Source organism: Oncorhynchus nerka, linkage group LG27, assembly GCF_034236695.1.
Source record: "Oncorhynchus nerka isolate Pitt River linkage group LG27, Oner_Uvic_2.0, whole genome shotgun sequence".
Classification (NCBI taxonomy): Eukaryota; Metazoa; Chordata; class Actinopteri; order Salmoniformes; family Salmonidae; genus Oncorhynchus; species Oncorhynchus nerka.
Window position 1 is genome coordinate 38,098,405 of NC_088422.1, and position 18,854 is coordinate 38,117,258.

Sequence of the window (18,854 nt, forward strand, 5' to 3'; positions counted from 1 at the left end):
GTAGACATATTTTTTTTATCGTCCCACGGACAACAGGACGCCTCTAATTTCGAGCCCTGGAGGGAATTATTTTACTAAAAGTATTTGGTTGTAATTGTATAGGCTACAAAGGGTTGCCAACCATCCTTCAGGAGAGCCTTAAAAGGGAAGTGTTGTATTTAGAGAAAGGCTTGAATATACAATGAATGTAGTGTAGCTTACATATTGTAAAAATGATAGTCATGCATTTTATTTTGTGAAGCGATTCCTTGTATCATACAACGGTGTAAACATTGGATTACAGACCATTTTCTATTTTTGGATAAGTGACTTGAGGTTTTGGACAAGTAAAAGAAATCTGTCCTACTTGTCCAAAGAACAGGTGACTAAAAACGTTAATGTCAAGCCATATACAATGTCTGAGCCATGTTTACATATTGATTTCACACACATATTGCACTTTATTTTAGTGTTGTGGTTGATGACTAATCATGTTTTCATTTAAGAAATTACAAAGTGTTGGTATTCCTGATTGTGCTTTCATCAGGCGTTATATGATCATGTATGGAATCAGGAACATCAACCCTTTAATATTTTCTTAAATAAACAAAAATTAACAACAGTAACTGTTGGCATTTAATTTTCCTGCTGTACTGAAACTGAACCGTGACCCCTAAACTGCAATATGTACCAAACTGTAGGTTTGGTGAACCGTTACAGGCCAACCCTAAAGTATAACCTAGAGTCAAGTGAAGGGAACAGATTAGGCTATACTGGAACTTGCTCAATGGATGGTGGTTGACAGCAGCAGTGTGAAGTAGCTTAGCTGAGGTTGTGTGTGTGAGCTCATTATGCACCATCATTCATCCATCTTCTCAATAGCTCCTTTTTAAAGACACTGAGGAGTGGAGAGTGGTTGAAGGGACATTGATTGGTTTGGAGGCCTAATTGTCGTTATTGAAAATAATAATACAAAATGGATTAAGGACCTTGGTAGGTTCAAATGAACTGAGCGTCACAACAAACCAGACGGGCCAGTACTAGCCTAACTACTAGTGAAAGTTATTATTGTATTTTTACTTTCAGTTTCTCAATGTCACAGAGAGAGGAGATAATAAAGGCTAATGAGTCAGGCCTTTACAACTCTGATCCATCTCAGTCACATCTCTGTCTGGCGTCAAAGAGATAAAGAGAGGAAGCCATATAAAGACTGATAGGAGAAAAGAGAAACATTAATTAAAGGAAAAGGGGTGTATGAAGCGTTCCGATACTGATAGTGTCTGTCTGTCAGCTAGCGCAAATTGGCTGTTCTGATTCTGAACTAGGCTACACCTTATACCATACCATCTTTCAGAATCAAATCTATCTGTCTTCCAAGGAGGAAAACCCTTGCACAACCCTTCTCACTGTTATACAAAATAAAGAATGCACAGGTACAGTAACACGGATCATATTAGGCTAAATAAATTAGCGTGCCTCCCAAATTGCACCCTATTCCCTGTATAGAGCATTACTTTTGCCCATAGTCCAATGCAGTATAAAATGTAATAGGGTGCCATTTGGGACAAAGCCATAGCCTAGTGTCAGTAAGAAGTTTGAGATATGTTTAAAATCTGGAGTCAAAAGAGGACCAGTGCATTGAAACACAAAGCTATAGTGTTCTACTGTACGTCCTCATTAGAGAACGACAGACAATATTCTCTGAATGATTGGCTATGAAAAGCCAACTGACATTTACTCCTGATGTGCTGACCTGTTGCACCCTCGACAACCACTGTGATTATTATTATTTGACCCTGCTGGTCATCTATGAACATTTGAACATCTTGGCCATGTTCTGTTATAATCTCCACCACAGCCAGATGAGGACTAGCCACCCCTCATAGCCTGGTTCCTCTCTATGTTTCTTCCTAGGCTCTGGCCTTTCTAGGGAGTTTTTCCTAGCCACCGTGCTTCTACACCTGCATTGCTTGCTGTTTGGGGTTTTAGGCTGGGTTTCTGTACAGCACTTTGAGATATCAGCTGATGTAAGAAGGGCTTTATAAATACATTTGATTTGAATATATCGGGCCGATTTTTGCCTTTTCTAGTCTATCAACCCTTCCAAGTCCCTACACATAGCAGCAGTTTTGCTATGTCAGCCGCCACTCACCGCCTGAGCCACGAGCACTGCAGAATGCCGTGAATGTCTAGTTGTGAGAGGCAGCAGCAAGATAGCTCATTCTCCAACATTAAGGTGCAGTATTGCAAAAGTGATGAATTGACACAGTGACCAAAATCAAACTCCTGTTGCAAATATTAATTTAGTCTGATCCACTAATATTACGGCTTGTGTCAACATGCCTGGACATAAATGCAGTAAGCTAGGTAGCTAAGCAGATAGCAGATACCTGTTTGCAAAGATTACGATAACTAACCCTTGCATCTGTTGTGTTAGATACATAACTATATTAGCTACTATGCTAGCTGGCTAGATATACAAGGTGCTAAAATATCAGATAGAAGCTAATAGCTAACTAACGTTAGCTGGTGGTCATTTTGAACATGCACCATTTTCGACAACGAGCCATCTGACTTGTGGTTTAACGTTAGCTATTTAATGGTGCGCTGATCTGACCAGCCACAATCGTATCTGTAAATTGACACTTGATAGTCTGATTAGATGACTGTCATAATAGGGGAAGAAGGAAGTGTTTAAAAATGCCTAAATAAAGGTTGGCAACTGACACATGGATGAGTTGACGCTGGAGAGACGAAGCAAGTACGGTGAGTAAAACATTTAATAAATAACGGCATGGAATGAGACAGGAACAGCGTCAGAAAACAGGTAACATAAACAAAAGACAATCAATGCAGAAGTGGGGAACAGAGCTGGGGAACTGACAAATATAGGGGAGGTAATAACAGGTGATGAGTGAGTCCAAGTGAGTCCAATATCGCTGATGCGCGTGATGAGGGAAGGCAGGTGTGCGTAATGGATGATAGGAGTGTGTGATGCAGGGCAACCTGGCACCCTCAAGTGCCAGGGGGGGGAGAGCGGGAGCAGACATGAAGTACCCCCCCCTCTAGGGGTGTCACCCGGCATCCCACCTGGGTGATCCGGCCAAGACATGGGGGCTGGGCAAGCGGTTGGGCAAGCGGTTCCAACGAACAGGCAGGAGCGTGAGAGCCTGGCGAGCCGGCTGAGGCATGGAAGCCTGACGATCCGGCAGACGTGACAGCAATAGGTTTCGCTACCTAAGAATCTTCCTGCATGTTTATGGTCCAAGAAAGCTGCAGATCTGCGCACGTGTGCGCCTTCTCACTTCTCAAATGATGGGCTGATTTGAGTCATTCAGACAGAATGTGCATCGTCGTTTCATGTTTTTTACTACCCTTGCTCTGCTTGTTAGATATTCTGCACATTTATGGCTTGGAAGCAAATGTCATTGACCTAGTTGACCTAGTTCTCATAGTAGCAGTAAACAGCAGCAAAGTGATATGATTGAGAGAGACGTGATGAGAGTCAACCAGCGTTTTTGCGTCTCAACTCCTGCTCTCTCTTTTTCTTGCCCTCCTGGTTTTGACCCTTGCCTGTCCTGACTCTGAGCCCGCCTGCCTGACCCTGAGCCTGCCTGCCGACCTGTACCTTTGCCCCACCTCTGAATTATTGACCTCTGCTTACCCTGACCCTCCCTGCCGTCCGGTACTTTTGCCCAACCTCTGGTTTACTGACCCCTGCCTGCCTTGACCTGTCTATTGCCTGCCCCTGTTGGATTAATAATCCATTGTTAATTCGACGCTGTCTGGATCTGGGTCTTACCTTCATACCTGATAGCTGGAGCAATGCTTCTATGCAAATGTAGTTGATCAGTAGGCTATTATATGTCCCAAATGGAAGGCAGACAGATAGTTTGTCATCTGTACCACTATAGACTCCACTGATAAGCCAAAACGAGCTAAATAACTCAATGCATGTGCACACTCCTATTGAATATGCATCAACATGTATTGATCACATCTTTACTAATGGCGCAGAAATATGATTTAACCCTTTGACGGGTACAATCACATCTTTGTGATCATTGTTGTGTGGTCCCTGCAGTGTACGACCACAAATATGTGATTGGAACAGTAGCAACAGAACGCATGACGCAACAAACGCGTCTAAACACCATTGTTGTCTGAACAGCATCTAAATATTTTTTGTACTGATGGAAAATAAAGGTCTTAAACTGTATTCCTCAATTTGACCATTTATTGTAAAAGATAAATGCGAACTTCATCATCCAAGCATCACATGGAACACATCTACTGCCAAACTCATTCCTAAATAACAGGTTGCGCTGACAACAAAAAAACTAACATAAGCTAGCGATTTAACAGCTAGACTAGTTTAAAATGTAACGTTACCACTAATGTTTGGTTGTTTAGAAAATAAATGCGTGTCAGCTAAGTTAACAGCAGCTAAATTCTTTATGATGGCAGCCATGTTTATTTATGTTTGACCATCAAAAACTCTTTAATCCCAGAATGTCATTCACTATAATGCCGCATTCAAAACAACTAGGAACTCAGAAATCTCCGGCTGGGAAAAATAGATTTGAACTGTAGTCCAACTAGGAATTCCCAATCTAGGCCTCTTTCGAGAGCTCCGACTTTCCGACCTGAAGAATACTGATGTCATGATTTGAGCTTGTTGTTTTCAGAGTTCTCCGTTGTTTTGTACGCGGCATAAAAGGCAGATATTAACAAAGTCCATTGCCTGGAAAATATCAATTTAGCTTGGCCACTTTTCAGCATATTACAAACAGTGGCTGTCAGTGCCATTTATGATGAGGGAGCACCATTTATTTTCTTCTTGAGCATGGCCTTATTTCTATTACAGCATGTTGGATGACTGTCATTCATATTCCATTCACCAAGTTCAATGAAACATTGATAGGTTCACATTTTTCCTATACCCATCGCGAGGTTGCTACAACCTAGCCTATGAATTCAAGTTTACAACCTAGGTGCACACAGGTCGAAAGATGAAAATTTGAGATGACAGACAGTGACACATGGACAGACAGTGACACACACAATACCGCCTTGTACACTATTTTATGCATCTAGCTTATCTAGGGTGTAATCATTAGTCCAACAGTTGCAAACGAGAGTTTCGATTGGACAAATTCAGGTATTTTTATCCACATTTTGTTTACTTCTGTTTAAGAAATGTTTTTCAAAAGAACATGTTGTATTCATTCTAGCCTCTATGCACTCTCCTCCTCTCACCTTTTCCCTTTGTTTGTGGACTTCAATAAACAACAAATCAGCTGTATGTGACCAGTCGACAAAACCTTTCCAAGCCAAACCATGTCATAACCGTTACGCACAGCCTACATCATTGTCCCCATATTAGCTAAAGTAAATAAATCATTAAACCAACTTTTGTATTGCTGATTCAACTTGTTAGCCAGGGTTTGTGAAGAATTTTACGACTATCAGATGAGACTGAATAAGGTGATGATTAATAATTAACTGCTATCGATATAAAAGATTACCAGGTCTTTAAGAGTTTATTCGGAAGACAACAGCTCTATAAACATTCTTCCGTGGTGCCCCAACTTCCTAGTTAATTACATTTACATGATTAGTTTAATCAGGTAATATTAATTACAGAGAATTTATTTAACAAAAATATCATGTCATATCATTTAATCCATAGTAAAGACACGACACAGTGTATAGTCAGTAAGCAGTTAGATTGGCGGGCCCCGTTGGCAATAAATTAATACAACAAAATCTTACCTTGACTTAGAAGAGTTCCAGTGTTGTGTTGGATATCCATAACCAGCTAGCTAACATAACATCCCTCTGTTTTTGCCGGGTGTTTGAGTAACTAAACTAGCCAGTTGCATTTGCTTGCTAAGTAAGTGAAACTGAAAACAATTCTCTCTATCTCTTTCTTCTCCTTAATCTTTGAAGAAATACATTTGTATTTCTCTCTTTGAGTCAACTACTCACCATATTTTATGCACTGCAGTGCTAGCTATATGTAGCTTATGCTTTCAGTACTAGATTCATTCTATGATCTTTTGATTGGGTCAACAATTCTGCAAGAGCTCTGATAGTTTGGAGGACGTCCTAAGGAAGTTGTCATAATTACTGTGTAAGTCTATGGAAGGGGGTGATAACCAAGGGCCTCCTAGGTTTTGTATTGAAGTCAATGTATCAAGAGGAGGACGGAAGCTAGCTGTCCTCTGGCTACATAATGTAGCTACCCTACAGAGTGCTGTTGAGGCTACTGTAAACTTTGATTGCAAAACAGTGTGTTTTAATCAATTATTTGGGGACATTAATATATTTTGTATAGTTTTATCTCAAAGATCATCACCCAAATACAAGCATACTGCCAGGGTTGAACTGAACAGGGTTGCAGATTTGTTTGAAACCATTATAGTGAGGTTTGTGGGGTGGGGGGATTCATTTGTGTGGGGTTTTCAGGTGCATGGAGGAAAGTATCGTGGGGGGATATGATGGAGGAAATATTACTATGATGGGGGATTTATCAATAAATGGTGGGCAAACATTTTATTTCAAAACGAATCATATTTTCCCTAGCCAACAACCTTTAGCCTAATCTGTAGACTACTGTAGACTAAAGAGCAGGATTTGAGTTGATACATTTGTTAGGAATTTTATGAATAATGACTAAACAATATATACATTTTAAATAGAACCATAACTAATTAAACTCTACTCTGCTTTATTATATCTGATTAACAATATTAATTCATAAGGAAGGGATTGTGGAGCATGAAACAGGGGGTAATTAAAAAAAAAAAAAAAACATTCCAGCCAGGTTGGATAGGACTGGGTCGTTAAAAAAGGTAGGGTCGTTAACCTATCGTTGAACAGACTCAACTTAGCTCTGGGATGTTTAGATAAGGCAGAGAGTGTTTTACTGGGTTTTCCCATAATTACAATTCCTCAAACATACATGTATTTTATACCATTTTAAAGGTAATCTTGTTGTTAATCCCACCACAGTGTCTTATTTCAAATATACTTTACAGCGAAAGCACCACAAACGATTATGTTAGGTCACCACCAAGCCACAGAATAAACACAGCCATTTTTCCAGCCAAAGATAAGAGCACAAATAGAGATAAAATGAATCACTAACCTTTGATGATCGTCATCAGATGACACTCATAGGACTTCATGTTACACAATACATGTATTTTATAAAGTTCATATTTACATTTTTAAAAATCTGAGTTTACATTGGCACGTTACGTTCACTAGTTCCAAAAAACATCCAGTGATTTTGCATAGCCACATCGATTCAACAGAAATACCATAAATGTAGATGATAATACAAGTTATACACATGGAATTATGTATATACCTCTCCTTAATGCAACAGCCGTGTCAGATTTTTTTTTTACTTTACGGAAAAAGCAAACCATGCAATAATCTGAGACGGCGCTCAGAAAAATAATCAAATTTGCCGCCATGTTGGGGTCAACAGAAACCAGACATTACATGATAAATATTCCCTTACCTTTGATGATCTTCATCAGAATGCACTCCCAGGAATCCTAGTTCCACAATAAATGCTTGATTTGTTCGATACTGTCTGTTATTTATGTCCAAGTAGCTACTTTTGTTAGCGCAAAAAGTTATATTACAGGTCGAAGAAACATTTCAAACTAAGTATAGAATCAATCATTAGGATGTTTTTATCATAAATCATCAATAAAGTTCCAACCAGAGAATTCCGTTGTGTCTAGAGGAGCAACGGAACACAGGTCGATATCACGTGGAATGCTTGTGACCAGGATATGGCTCTCTGCCAGTAGCCTGACTCATTCAACTCTTATTCAGTCCTACAACACAGTAGAAGCCTCATTCAAGTTTCTAAGGACGGTTGACATCTAGTGGAAGCCCTAGGAAGTGAAACTTCATTCATATCCCACTGTGAATTCAATAGGACCTGGGTTGAAAATCGACCAACCTCAGATTTCTCACTTTCTGTTTGGATTTCTTCTCAGGTTTTTGCCTGCAATATGAGTTCTGCTATACTCACAGACATCATTCAAACAGTTTCAGAAACTTCAGAGTGTTTTCTATCCAATACTAATAATAATATGCATATATTAGCAACTGAGACTGAGGAGCAGGCCGTTTACTCTGGGCACCTTTCATCCAAGCTACTCAATACTGCCCCTGCAGCCATAAGTTAATGTACACTCACTGAACTCTAATTACATACTATACTGACACTCCAAAACACACACATCAACACATCAACAGTACCCCTGCACATTGACTCAGTACCAGTACCCCTTGTACGTATATATCCCCGTTATTGTTATTTTATTGTTTTGCTATTTTTCCTTTAGTTTATTTAGCAAATTTTTCTTACTTACTTTTTAAAACTATGCATTGTTAGTTAAGGTCTCGTAAGTAAGCATTTTACGATAAGATCTACTACACCTGTCATATTCAGCGCATGTGACAAAAAAAATGTGATTTGATTAAAACATTTAACAAACCCTACAACTCTACTCACAATGACTACTTTGAACAGTACATAAATAAAACTTTTAACCATTTTTAACCATTTTGACTGATCATTAAAAAAACATTTACTGGATAACGTTTGGTCACAGAATTACGGTAAAATCTCCCTCAGTTTTATTCTGTTACCAAACTTTGTATCTGCACAGTTCTTCCTGTAAATGTATTTTTTTATAATGTTCAGTGGAAATTGTTAAAAGCAGTCCTTGTGCATAGAGTTTTTATTTGGTATATATTTTACAGTGAAAAATCTGATTCACAGTGTAATTCCATTTCCATGGAATTTCCCCTTACCAGATGTGAAATGTTATGTTTTAATACCAGGCATACAGTGAGGGAAAAAAGTATTTGATCCCTTGCTGATTTTGTACGTTTGCCCACTGACAAATAAATTATCAGTCTATAATGTTAATGGTAGGTTTATTTGAACAGTGAGAGACAGAATAATAACCAAAAAATCCTGAAAAACGCATGTCAAAAATGTTATAAATTGATTTGCATTTTAATGAGGGAAATAAGTATTTGACCCCCTCTCAATCAGAAAGATTTCTGGCTCCCAGGTGTCTTTTATACAGGTAACGAGCTGAGATTAGGAGCACACTCTTAAAGGGAGTGCTGGTCAGGCACCGTGTTATGCAGAGATGCGCACGGTGTCTCTAGTACGCTATTATAGCCCGATGCGCTCTATTCCAGCTCCTCGCATTGGCCGGGCTAGAATGGGCATCCAGCCAGGACGGAGGGTGCCGGCTCAGCGCTCCTGGTCTCCAGTATACCTCTTTGGACCAGGATATCCTGCGTCGGCTCTGCGTACTGTGTCTCCAGTGAGTCTGCACAGCCCAGTGCGTCCTGTGCCAGCGCCCTGCAGGGCAAAAATAAACATCCAGCCAGGACGGGTTGTGTCAGCTCTACACTCCAGACCTCCAGTGTGCCTCCACAGTCCAGTATGTCCTGTGCCTGCTCCCCGCACTCGCCCTGAGGTGCGTGTCACCAGCCCAGTACCACCAGTTCCAACACCACGCACCAGGCCTCCAGTGCGCCTCCAGGGTCCAGTACGCCCTGTTCCTCTTCCCCGCACTCTCCCTGAGGTGTGTGTCACCAGCCCGGTACCACCAGTACCGACACCACGCACCAGGCCTACAGTGCGCCTCCAGGGTCCAGTACTCCCTGTTCCTCTTCCCCGCACTCGCCCTGAGGTGCGTGTCCCCAGCCCGGTACCACCAGTGCTGGCACCGCGCACCAGGCCTATAGTGCGCCTCGGCAGTCCAGTACGCCCTGTTCCTGCTCCTCGCACTCGCCCTGAGGTGCATGTCACCAGCCCGGTACCACCAGTGCCGGCACCACGCACCAGGCCTACAGTGCGCCTCGGCAGTCCAGAGCGTCCGGCGACATTAACCAGTCCAGAGCATCCGGCGACAGTACCCAGTCCAGAGCTTCCGGCGACAGTACCCAGTCCAGAGCGTCCGGCGACAGTACCCAGTCCAGAGCTTCCGGCGACAGTACCCGGTCCAGAGCGTCCGGCGACAGTACCCAGTCCAGAGTGTCCGGCGACAGTACCCAGTCCAGAGCTTCCGGCGACAGTTCACAGACCGGAACCTCCAACGACGGGCCACAGTCCGGAACCTCAAACGACGGGCCACACTCCGGAACCTCAAACGACGGGCCACAGTCCGGAACCTCAAACGACGGGCCACAGTCCAGAACCTCCAACGACGGTCCCCAGCCCGGGGTCTCCAGCGACGGTCCACAGCCCGGGGTCTCCGGCGACGATCCCCAGTCCGGGGCTTCTGGTGAGGATCCATGCAGTGATGGTCCCCAGCCCGGGGTCTCCAGCGACGGTCCTCAGCCCGGGGTCTCCAGCAAAGGTCCCCAGTCCGGGGTCGCCAGTGATGATCCGCAGTAATGAGCCTCCGGCGAGGATCCACGGGTCAGTGCTACAAGGGCGGAGGGCTCAATGCAAAGAAGGGGGGCGGCGTCCAGAGCCAGAGCCGCCACAAAAAATAGATGCCCACCCAGCACCTTTCTGTATTATTTTGGTTAAGTCAGGGTGTGACAAGGTTGGGTATATGTGTTTCCCTGTCTAGGGTTTTTGTATGTTTATGGTTTTTTAACTAGTCTAGGGGTTTTTATTTCTATGGTTGCCTAGTTTGGTTCTCAATCAGAGGCAGCTATTTTTCGTTGTCTTTGATTGGGGACCATACTTAGGTAGTCATATTCATTGGGTATTTTGTGGATTATTGTCTATGTGTAGTTGCCTGTGTCAGCACTAGTGTTTATAGCTTCACGTTCGTTTTGTTATTTTTGTAAGTTTGTCAAGTGTTCTTCCTTTTCATTAAAGAAGAATGTATTCTCATCACGCTGCGCCTTGGTCTCCTCGTTACGACGAACTTGACACACATCAAGGTTCTGGAGTGGCCTAGCCAGTTTCCAGACCTTAATCCCATAGAAAATCTGTGGAGGGAGCTGAAGGTTCAAGTTGCCAAACGTCAGCTCGAAACCTTAATGACTTGGAGAAGATCTGCAAAGAGGAGTGGGACAAAAACCCTCCTGAGATGTGTGCAAACCTGGTGGCCAACTACAAGAAACGTCTGACCTCTGATTGCCAACAAGGGTTTTGCCACCAAGTACTAAGGCATGGTTTTCAGAGGGGTCAAATACTTATTTCCCTCATTAAAATGCTAATCTTTTCTTTTTTTTTACATGCGTTTTTCTGGATTTTTTTGTTGTTATTCTGTTCAAATAAACAATTATTCACTGTTCAAATAAACCTACCATTAAAATTATCAACTGATCATTTCTTTGTCAGTGGGCAAACGTACAACATCAGCAGGGGATCAAATACTTTTTTCCCTCACTGTAGATGGGGACACAGATATTTTTAAATGAGTCATATCTTGCAAAAAGTTTGTGAGTTAAAAAGTTTGCACTGACATGAAACTTATTCCAAAATAAACTGAGTATATAATGTAACTGAAAGCTCTCAGCAGCATAAAGCTGTTCACAAGGTCTCGCCTTTTTCACCTGGATCCGTTCCCACCTTACAGCACTAACAGAGGCAGCAGGCACAGATCAATCTGAGTGTCGGAATCAGGACAAACCTGAACAAACAAAGTACATAATTTGAGCTGATTCCCTCACTAAGACGTTTCCTCAACAAAGTGCTGCCTAAACAGAAACGGCTCTACAATGCTCACCAGACGGGAAAAACTAAGAATTACTACAGCTTAAATGTTATCAGGCTTCGTCAGCAGAAAACGGGAGAAGCGATGCACAGAACAGGGCTCCTTCAGCGTAGTAGTGTGTGATTGCAGAAGATGTCACAGGAAAAAGGACTCACAGGACTCTCCATAGAAGTAGCTTCCTGTCTTCCTCAACTCATCTCTTCTACTTGTCTTCATAAGCACTGACTGGCATGAAAATGTAAGATGGGCCAAAGCAATTTGGTGGATCCCTACAGGGGAATTGCTTTCACCTGTCCAATTCTTTCACCTCATCAGTGCAGATGAAGGACTTGAGGAGAGGAAGTGTCTTTGCTCCTAGCTATACACTGACTAAGCAAGATATGAGACATGTGAGACATAATGAATACAGAGCAGTGTTCTCCCCATCTTGTGGACTGGCTGAGCTATTATATAATAAAAATACAAATCGTATCATTCAAGGAAACTTTTGGGCTCTAGATTGCAGGAAATGGCCATTACAGTTCTTTTAAAAAATTGAAATTCTGAATCCAAAGAGAGGCTCTGTAGTATAGTCAATATCTAATGATAATCTAGCCAATCGGTAGGCAGGATTAACTGAGAGAGGAGGAGGCGAAGTGAGAGGCTTGACTCCGCCCCCAAATCTGTCTCTAAGAGAACCAATTGTCCAAGCCTCATGTCTCTAGTTTTTACACTTGTAGGACGGCCAAAATTAGCGTGACTATGGAGGCCAGAGGGGGAAAAAAAGTAAAAAATCTGGAAAATTGCATTATGTTATCATGGAAAATAGTGCACATAGAACAGTTCTACCGCTTGTTAGATTTGCTTGTGTGCTAGAAATATTTAATGTTTTAGTTTTTCTAATATAACACATTTCTGTGCTTTTGTAATAACCGTTTTCTGTGTTCATGCAAGTGACTGACTGAACGAATCCTCACTATCAGTAGCTGCAATTTGGCAGTATGCCCAGACCTTTGTTTTGAGAACGAAATATATCTCAGTTTCAAGGTCTCAGCTTAGAGAGAAGAAGCCTCATGATGTATTGGTCTGTCACATGTTATGAACCAGTATTGGTCGGTTACATGAATGAAACAAAATGGTAATGTTAAATTAATTAAGCTAAATCATGCAAATATAACTTGTCTGTGTATAGCCGTATATAAGACAACTGCTGGGACTGCCCCAGCAGAGCACCTGTTTGACATGTGTACTATGGTGCATTGAGTTGGTTGGAATCTTTCCAACGCACAGATAATAGAGGATGATGATTTATGATTGACTTCCAGTGTCCCTGGTGGTAAATTCCATGACATGGTGGTGAATTTCCACAACACTTGCAATGAGAATGACAGATCTATAACTCACATTTCTATGTGAATTTGGTTGGATCGCCCAAAACGTTATACATTGCATCTTTAAGGCTACTGGCTACCTGACAGGCTCACTTTCCTGTTGAACTCGTCATATATAATAATATAGAGATAAGACAATATAGAGGTAAGATGGATATCGATTTTGAAATATGACATGTGGTACTTTTAGTATACACTTTTCATATTAATTTGAAATTCATGTTCTTAAAAAAAGTATCGCAGACAAATCACTGAAATGTCATCTGAGCATATAGGAAACTTTTTCTTTTCAAAGACTATTACATTTAATTTACTCCCAGGAATCCTAGTTGGTAACCCTACCAGCAGAGGTAACTCTGGGTTATCCTTTCCTGTGGTGGTCCTCATGACAGTGGTCCAACAGGAGAACGGGAAAACCGCTGGTAGGCATAACGAGACAAAACAAACTGGCAACAGACAAACAGAGAACACAGGTATACAGTTGAAGTCAGAAGTTTACATACACTTAGGTTGGAGTCATTAAAACTCATTATTCAACCACTCCACAAATTACTTGTTAACAAACTATAGTTTTCGGAAGTCTGTTAGGACATCTATTTGTGCATGACACAAGTCATTTTTCCAACCAATGTTTACAGACAGATTATTTTACTTATAATTCACTGAATCACAATTCCAGTGGGTCAAATGTTTACATACACTAAGTTGACTGTGCCTTTAAACAGCTTGGAAAATTACAGAAAATTTGAGCACTGAGTTTGAAGTTAGGCCTTGAAATACATCCACAGGTACACCTCCCATTGACTCAATTGATGTCAATTAGCCTATCAGAAGCTTCTAAAGCCATTACATCATTTGAGTCAATGGGAGGTGTAGCTGTGGATGTATTTCAAGGCCTACGTTCAAACTCAGTGCCTCTTTCCTTGACTTCATGGGAAAATCTAAAGAAATCAGCCAAGACCTCAGAAAAAACAATGGAGACCTCCACAAGTCTGGTTCATCCTTGGGGGCAATTTCCAAACGCCTGAAGGTACCACGTTCATCTGTATAAACACCATGGGATCAGGAAGGAGACGCGTTCTGTATCCTAGCGATGAACGTACTTTGGTGCGAAAAGTCCAAATCAATCCCAGAACAACAGCAAAGGACCTTGTGAAGATGCTGGAGGAAACAGGTACAAAAGTATCTATATCCACAGTAAAACGAGTCCTATAAATCAACATACCTTGAAATTCCACAAGGAAGAAGCTACTGCTCCAAAACCACCATAAAATGTGCCAGACTACGGTTTTGCAACTGCACATGGGGACAAAGATAATTATTTTTGGAGAAATGTACTCTGGTCTGATGAAACAAAAATATAACTGTTTGGCCATAATGACCATCATTATGTTTGGAGGACAAATGAGGAGGCTTGCAAGCCGAAGAACACCATCCCAAACGTGAATCACGGGGGTGGCAGCGTCATGTTGTGGGGGTGCTTTGCTGCAGGAGGGACTGGTGCACTTCACAAACTAGATGGCATCATGAGGTAGGAAAATTATGAGGATATATTTTTAAGCAACATCTCAAGACATCAGTTAGGAAGTTAAAGCTTGGTCGCAAATGGGTCTTCCAAATGGACAATGACCTCAAGCATACTTCCAAAGTTGCGGCAAAATGGCTTAACGACAACAAAGTCAAGGTATTTGAGTGGCCATCACAAAGCCCTGTCCTCAATCCTATAGAAAATGAGTGGGCAGAACTGAAAAAGTGTGTGTGAGCAAGTAGGCCTACAAAACTGACTCAGTTACACCAGCTCTGTCAGGAGGAATGGGACAAAATTCACCCAACTTATTGTGGGAAGCTTGTGGAAGGCAACCCGGAACATTTGACACAAGTTAAACAATATAAAGGCAATGCTACCAAATACTAATTGAGTGTATGTAAACTTCTGACTCACTGGTAATGTGATGAAGGAAATAAAATCTGAAATAAATCATTCTCTCTACTACTATTCTGACATGTCACATTCTTAAAATAAAGTGGTGATCCTAACTGACCTAAAACAGGGAATTTCTACTAGGATTAAATGTCAGGAATTGTGAAAAACTGAGTTTAAATGTATTTGGCTAAGGTGTATGTAAACTTCCGACTTCAACTGTAAATACACTGGGGATACTGGGGAAGATGGGCGACACCTTGAGGGGGTGAAGACAAAGATGAATCAGATCAGGGTGCAACTGCACTTGAAGAAACTTTCAGAGTTATTGAAATGTTCCCGGATTGACTGACCTTCATGTCTTAAAGTAATGATGGACTGTCATTTGTCTTTGCTTATTTTAGCTGTTCTTGCCATAATATGGACTTGGTCTTTCACCAAATAGGGCTATTTTCTATATACCACCCCTACCTTGTGACAAAACAACTAATTGGCTCAAACGCATTAAGAAGGAAAGAAATTCCACAAATTAGCTTTTAAACAAGGCACATCTGTTAATTGAAATGCATTCTAGGTGACTACCTCATTTAGCTGGTTGAGAGAATGCGAAGATTGTGCAAAGCTGTCATCAAAGCAAAGGGTGGCTACATTTGAAGAATGTCAAATATAAAACATTTTAATTTGTTTAACACTTTTTTTACTTGCTATATGATTCTATATGTATTGTTTCATAGTTTTGATGTCTTCACTTTTATTCTACAATGTAGAATATAGTAAAAATAAAGAAAAACCCTGGAATGAGTAGGTGTGTCTGTAAGGTTCTGTATTTATTTTCTTAGTCAACCTTGTGTTCTGCTTCATTGTGTTCTTCTCCCAGAGTATTCATTAGTGTCCAAACTTTGACTGGTACTGTAGTTTCAGCAGAGAGGAAGAGGCAAAGCGAGAGGGCTCACTCTCGCCAAAATCTGTCTAGTATTAACCCAATACGTTTCTATGGGAATAATATGCAGACCTAAGATTGTTGCCCACCTTTGGGACAAAGACTCCCATTGTTAGGACGGAGATATGGGCATCTTGTCTTTACAGATCTCTTAATTCAGCCTCTTGCTATTTGGAAAGGAACGTTGGTGGGTACACAGTGCATTGTTAGGATACTGGATTGCCATAAAGTAAATTGATGTTTCGTCAAAATTAAATATTTACTCCTGTCTAAATAAAATCATTCAATACACTTCACCAGGGATCATGACGTAGCCATAGAGGATGATTAACTTATTTTAGAAAATAGCTGTGGATTGTTTCAAATCACAAGTGTGTTTGGGAATCCCGCTGTAAGGGATCTTGTCCTCCTCTTCTGAGGAGGAGAAGCGAGAAGGATCGGAGGACCAAAACGCAGCATGGTAAGTGTCCATAATGTTTATTTTAAAACATAAACTGAACACTACGAAATACAAAACAATAAACGTGGCGACAAACACTGACACGGAAGACAAACACCCACAACTCAAAACTGAAACCCAGGCTACCTAAGTATGATTCTCAATCAGGGACAACAATTGACAGCTGCCTCTGATTGAGAACCATACTAGGCCAAACTCAAAAACAAACATAGAAAAACAAACAGACTGCCCACCCAACTCACGCCCTGACCATACTAAAACAAATATAAAATAACAGAACTATGGTCAGAACGTGACACCTGCAATTTGGGTATTGCGTTTGGAAATAGTTCTAGCTGATTGAGTTACGGCTGTCCGTGAAAAGCGTCTAAAATATATGTGAAGATAATGTGTCTTGAGTATTGTGATGAATGAGTTCATTCACATTGTTACTTGTGCGCGTGCGCTAGGGCATGATGGCAGTTGGGAACATGGCTACTTAGAATTAAGTTGCATGTCGTTTGTTACTTGGCATTGATGTTATTAAATGTGGAAACACATTGAAAAGAACCTACGGATAAAAGCAAGTTATATTTATCTATAACTAAGGACATTACATGGTGTCAGAAGTAGACTTTGTGTAGACGACCATCAAATCTAACGACGACGAAATGCCAAAGCAATTCAAGTTCGATAGCCCCGCAGAATGGATGTAGTTGAGACAGATTTTGCCGTTTCAGTACTGCTACAAAACTGGACAAAGATGATGGAGTCGTGATGGTACACGTTCCCAATGTACTTTCTTATTACAATTGTTGCAAGTGCTTTTGAACGCTGGGCATCTTTCCTGGTTAGCATGCCTGCTTTTACCACATCTTTCACAGTTCCTTGCATTTTGGCTTGTTTTAGCACCGCCATGACCTTGACTCAGGCCCTTTTCCTCCCCGTAGCCCTCTCTCGTCCTAGCGGAGCTGATGTTAGCTACATGTTGTTTTAGCCTGTGCTGCAGTTTCCCCGTGTGCAAACTAATCTGCCTAGCAACATCCTCAGACTGCCACACTTGTTGAAGAGTCTGTGCTAACGTCAATGTCAGCATCAACTGACTTTTGAGGGAGTTCTTTGTCTGTGTTGCCCAATGCTAAACGGTCTCGGGTATGTTCATCCCTTTTAGCACCGAAATCACAGTTCTCAGTTAGCTCATAAAGAGCCCTGATGTACATTTCTGCCTTTTCTCTCTCTCTCGTGATGAGAGAGAAACTTGCCCATTTGTGAATGAAATTCCATTGTGGAATTAAGTAGTCGGGGCGGCAGGGTAGCCTAGTGGTTAGAGCGGTGGACTAGTAACCGAAAGGTTGCAAGTTCAAATCCCTGAGCTGACAAGGTGCAAATCTGTCGTTCTGCCCTTGAACAGGCAGTTAACCCACTGTTCCTAGGCCGTCATTGAAAATAAGATTTGTGGCGCAGTGCCATCAGAGTCCCTGGGTTCGCGCCCAGGCTCTGTCTTAACCGGCTGCGACCGGGAGGTCCGTGGGGCGACAATTGGCCTAGCATCGTCCGGGTTAGGGAGGGCTTGGTCGGTAGGGATGTCCTTGTCTGATCGCGACTCCTGTGGCGGGCCGGGCGCAGTGCGCGCTAACCAAGGGTGCACGGTGTAGCCTCTGACACATTGGTGCGGCTGGCTTCAGGGTTGGATGCACGCTGTGTTAAGAAGCAGTACGGCTGGCTGGGTTGTGTATCGGAGGATGCATGACTTTCAACCTTCGTCTCTCCCGAGCCCGTATGGGAGTTGTAGGGATGAGACAAGATAGTAGCTACTACAACAATTGGATACCACGAAATTGGGGAGAAAAAGGGGTAAAAATTCAACAACAACAAAAGAAATAAGATTTTTTTCTTAACTGACATGCCTAGTAAAATAAAATGTTGTCCAATACTATATCAAAGTTCCTTTTATGGGAATTGAAATGAGCAGAGTATTTTCTCTGCCTCACTACCCATAAAGCAAACCACAATCTGTGAGGGAGATCACAGAAGAGATGGATCAAGTCTATGTTCTGTGCTCAGTTAGCAAGGAGGCTAGCTAGAAACTGGACTGTACTGCTCAACATAGGGGACACCCCCACAAGCTTTAAAATAGACACAAACGCAAGCATTATTAGTGAAGAGACTTTGAAGCAACTCTCACCGAGGAGAAAATTGCACCCTGTGCGTCTGAGCAGCCCAGGGGACTAGTTAAAGTGTCTAGGTCAGTTTCAGGCTAACACTAGCTACATGGAATAACAGTAGAGTTTCCCTGTGGGGGTGGGGGGGGGGGGGGGTGTCAACAATCTGCTTAGCCATGTAACTGCTGTAGATATGGGCCTGGTTAAGAGAATAAATTAGGTCATTGATGTTTTCGGTCCTGCGGCAAGCTAAAAACTGAACCAGTAAAAATAGTCCTAAAAGAGGATTCCCAGACATATGTAGTACATGT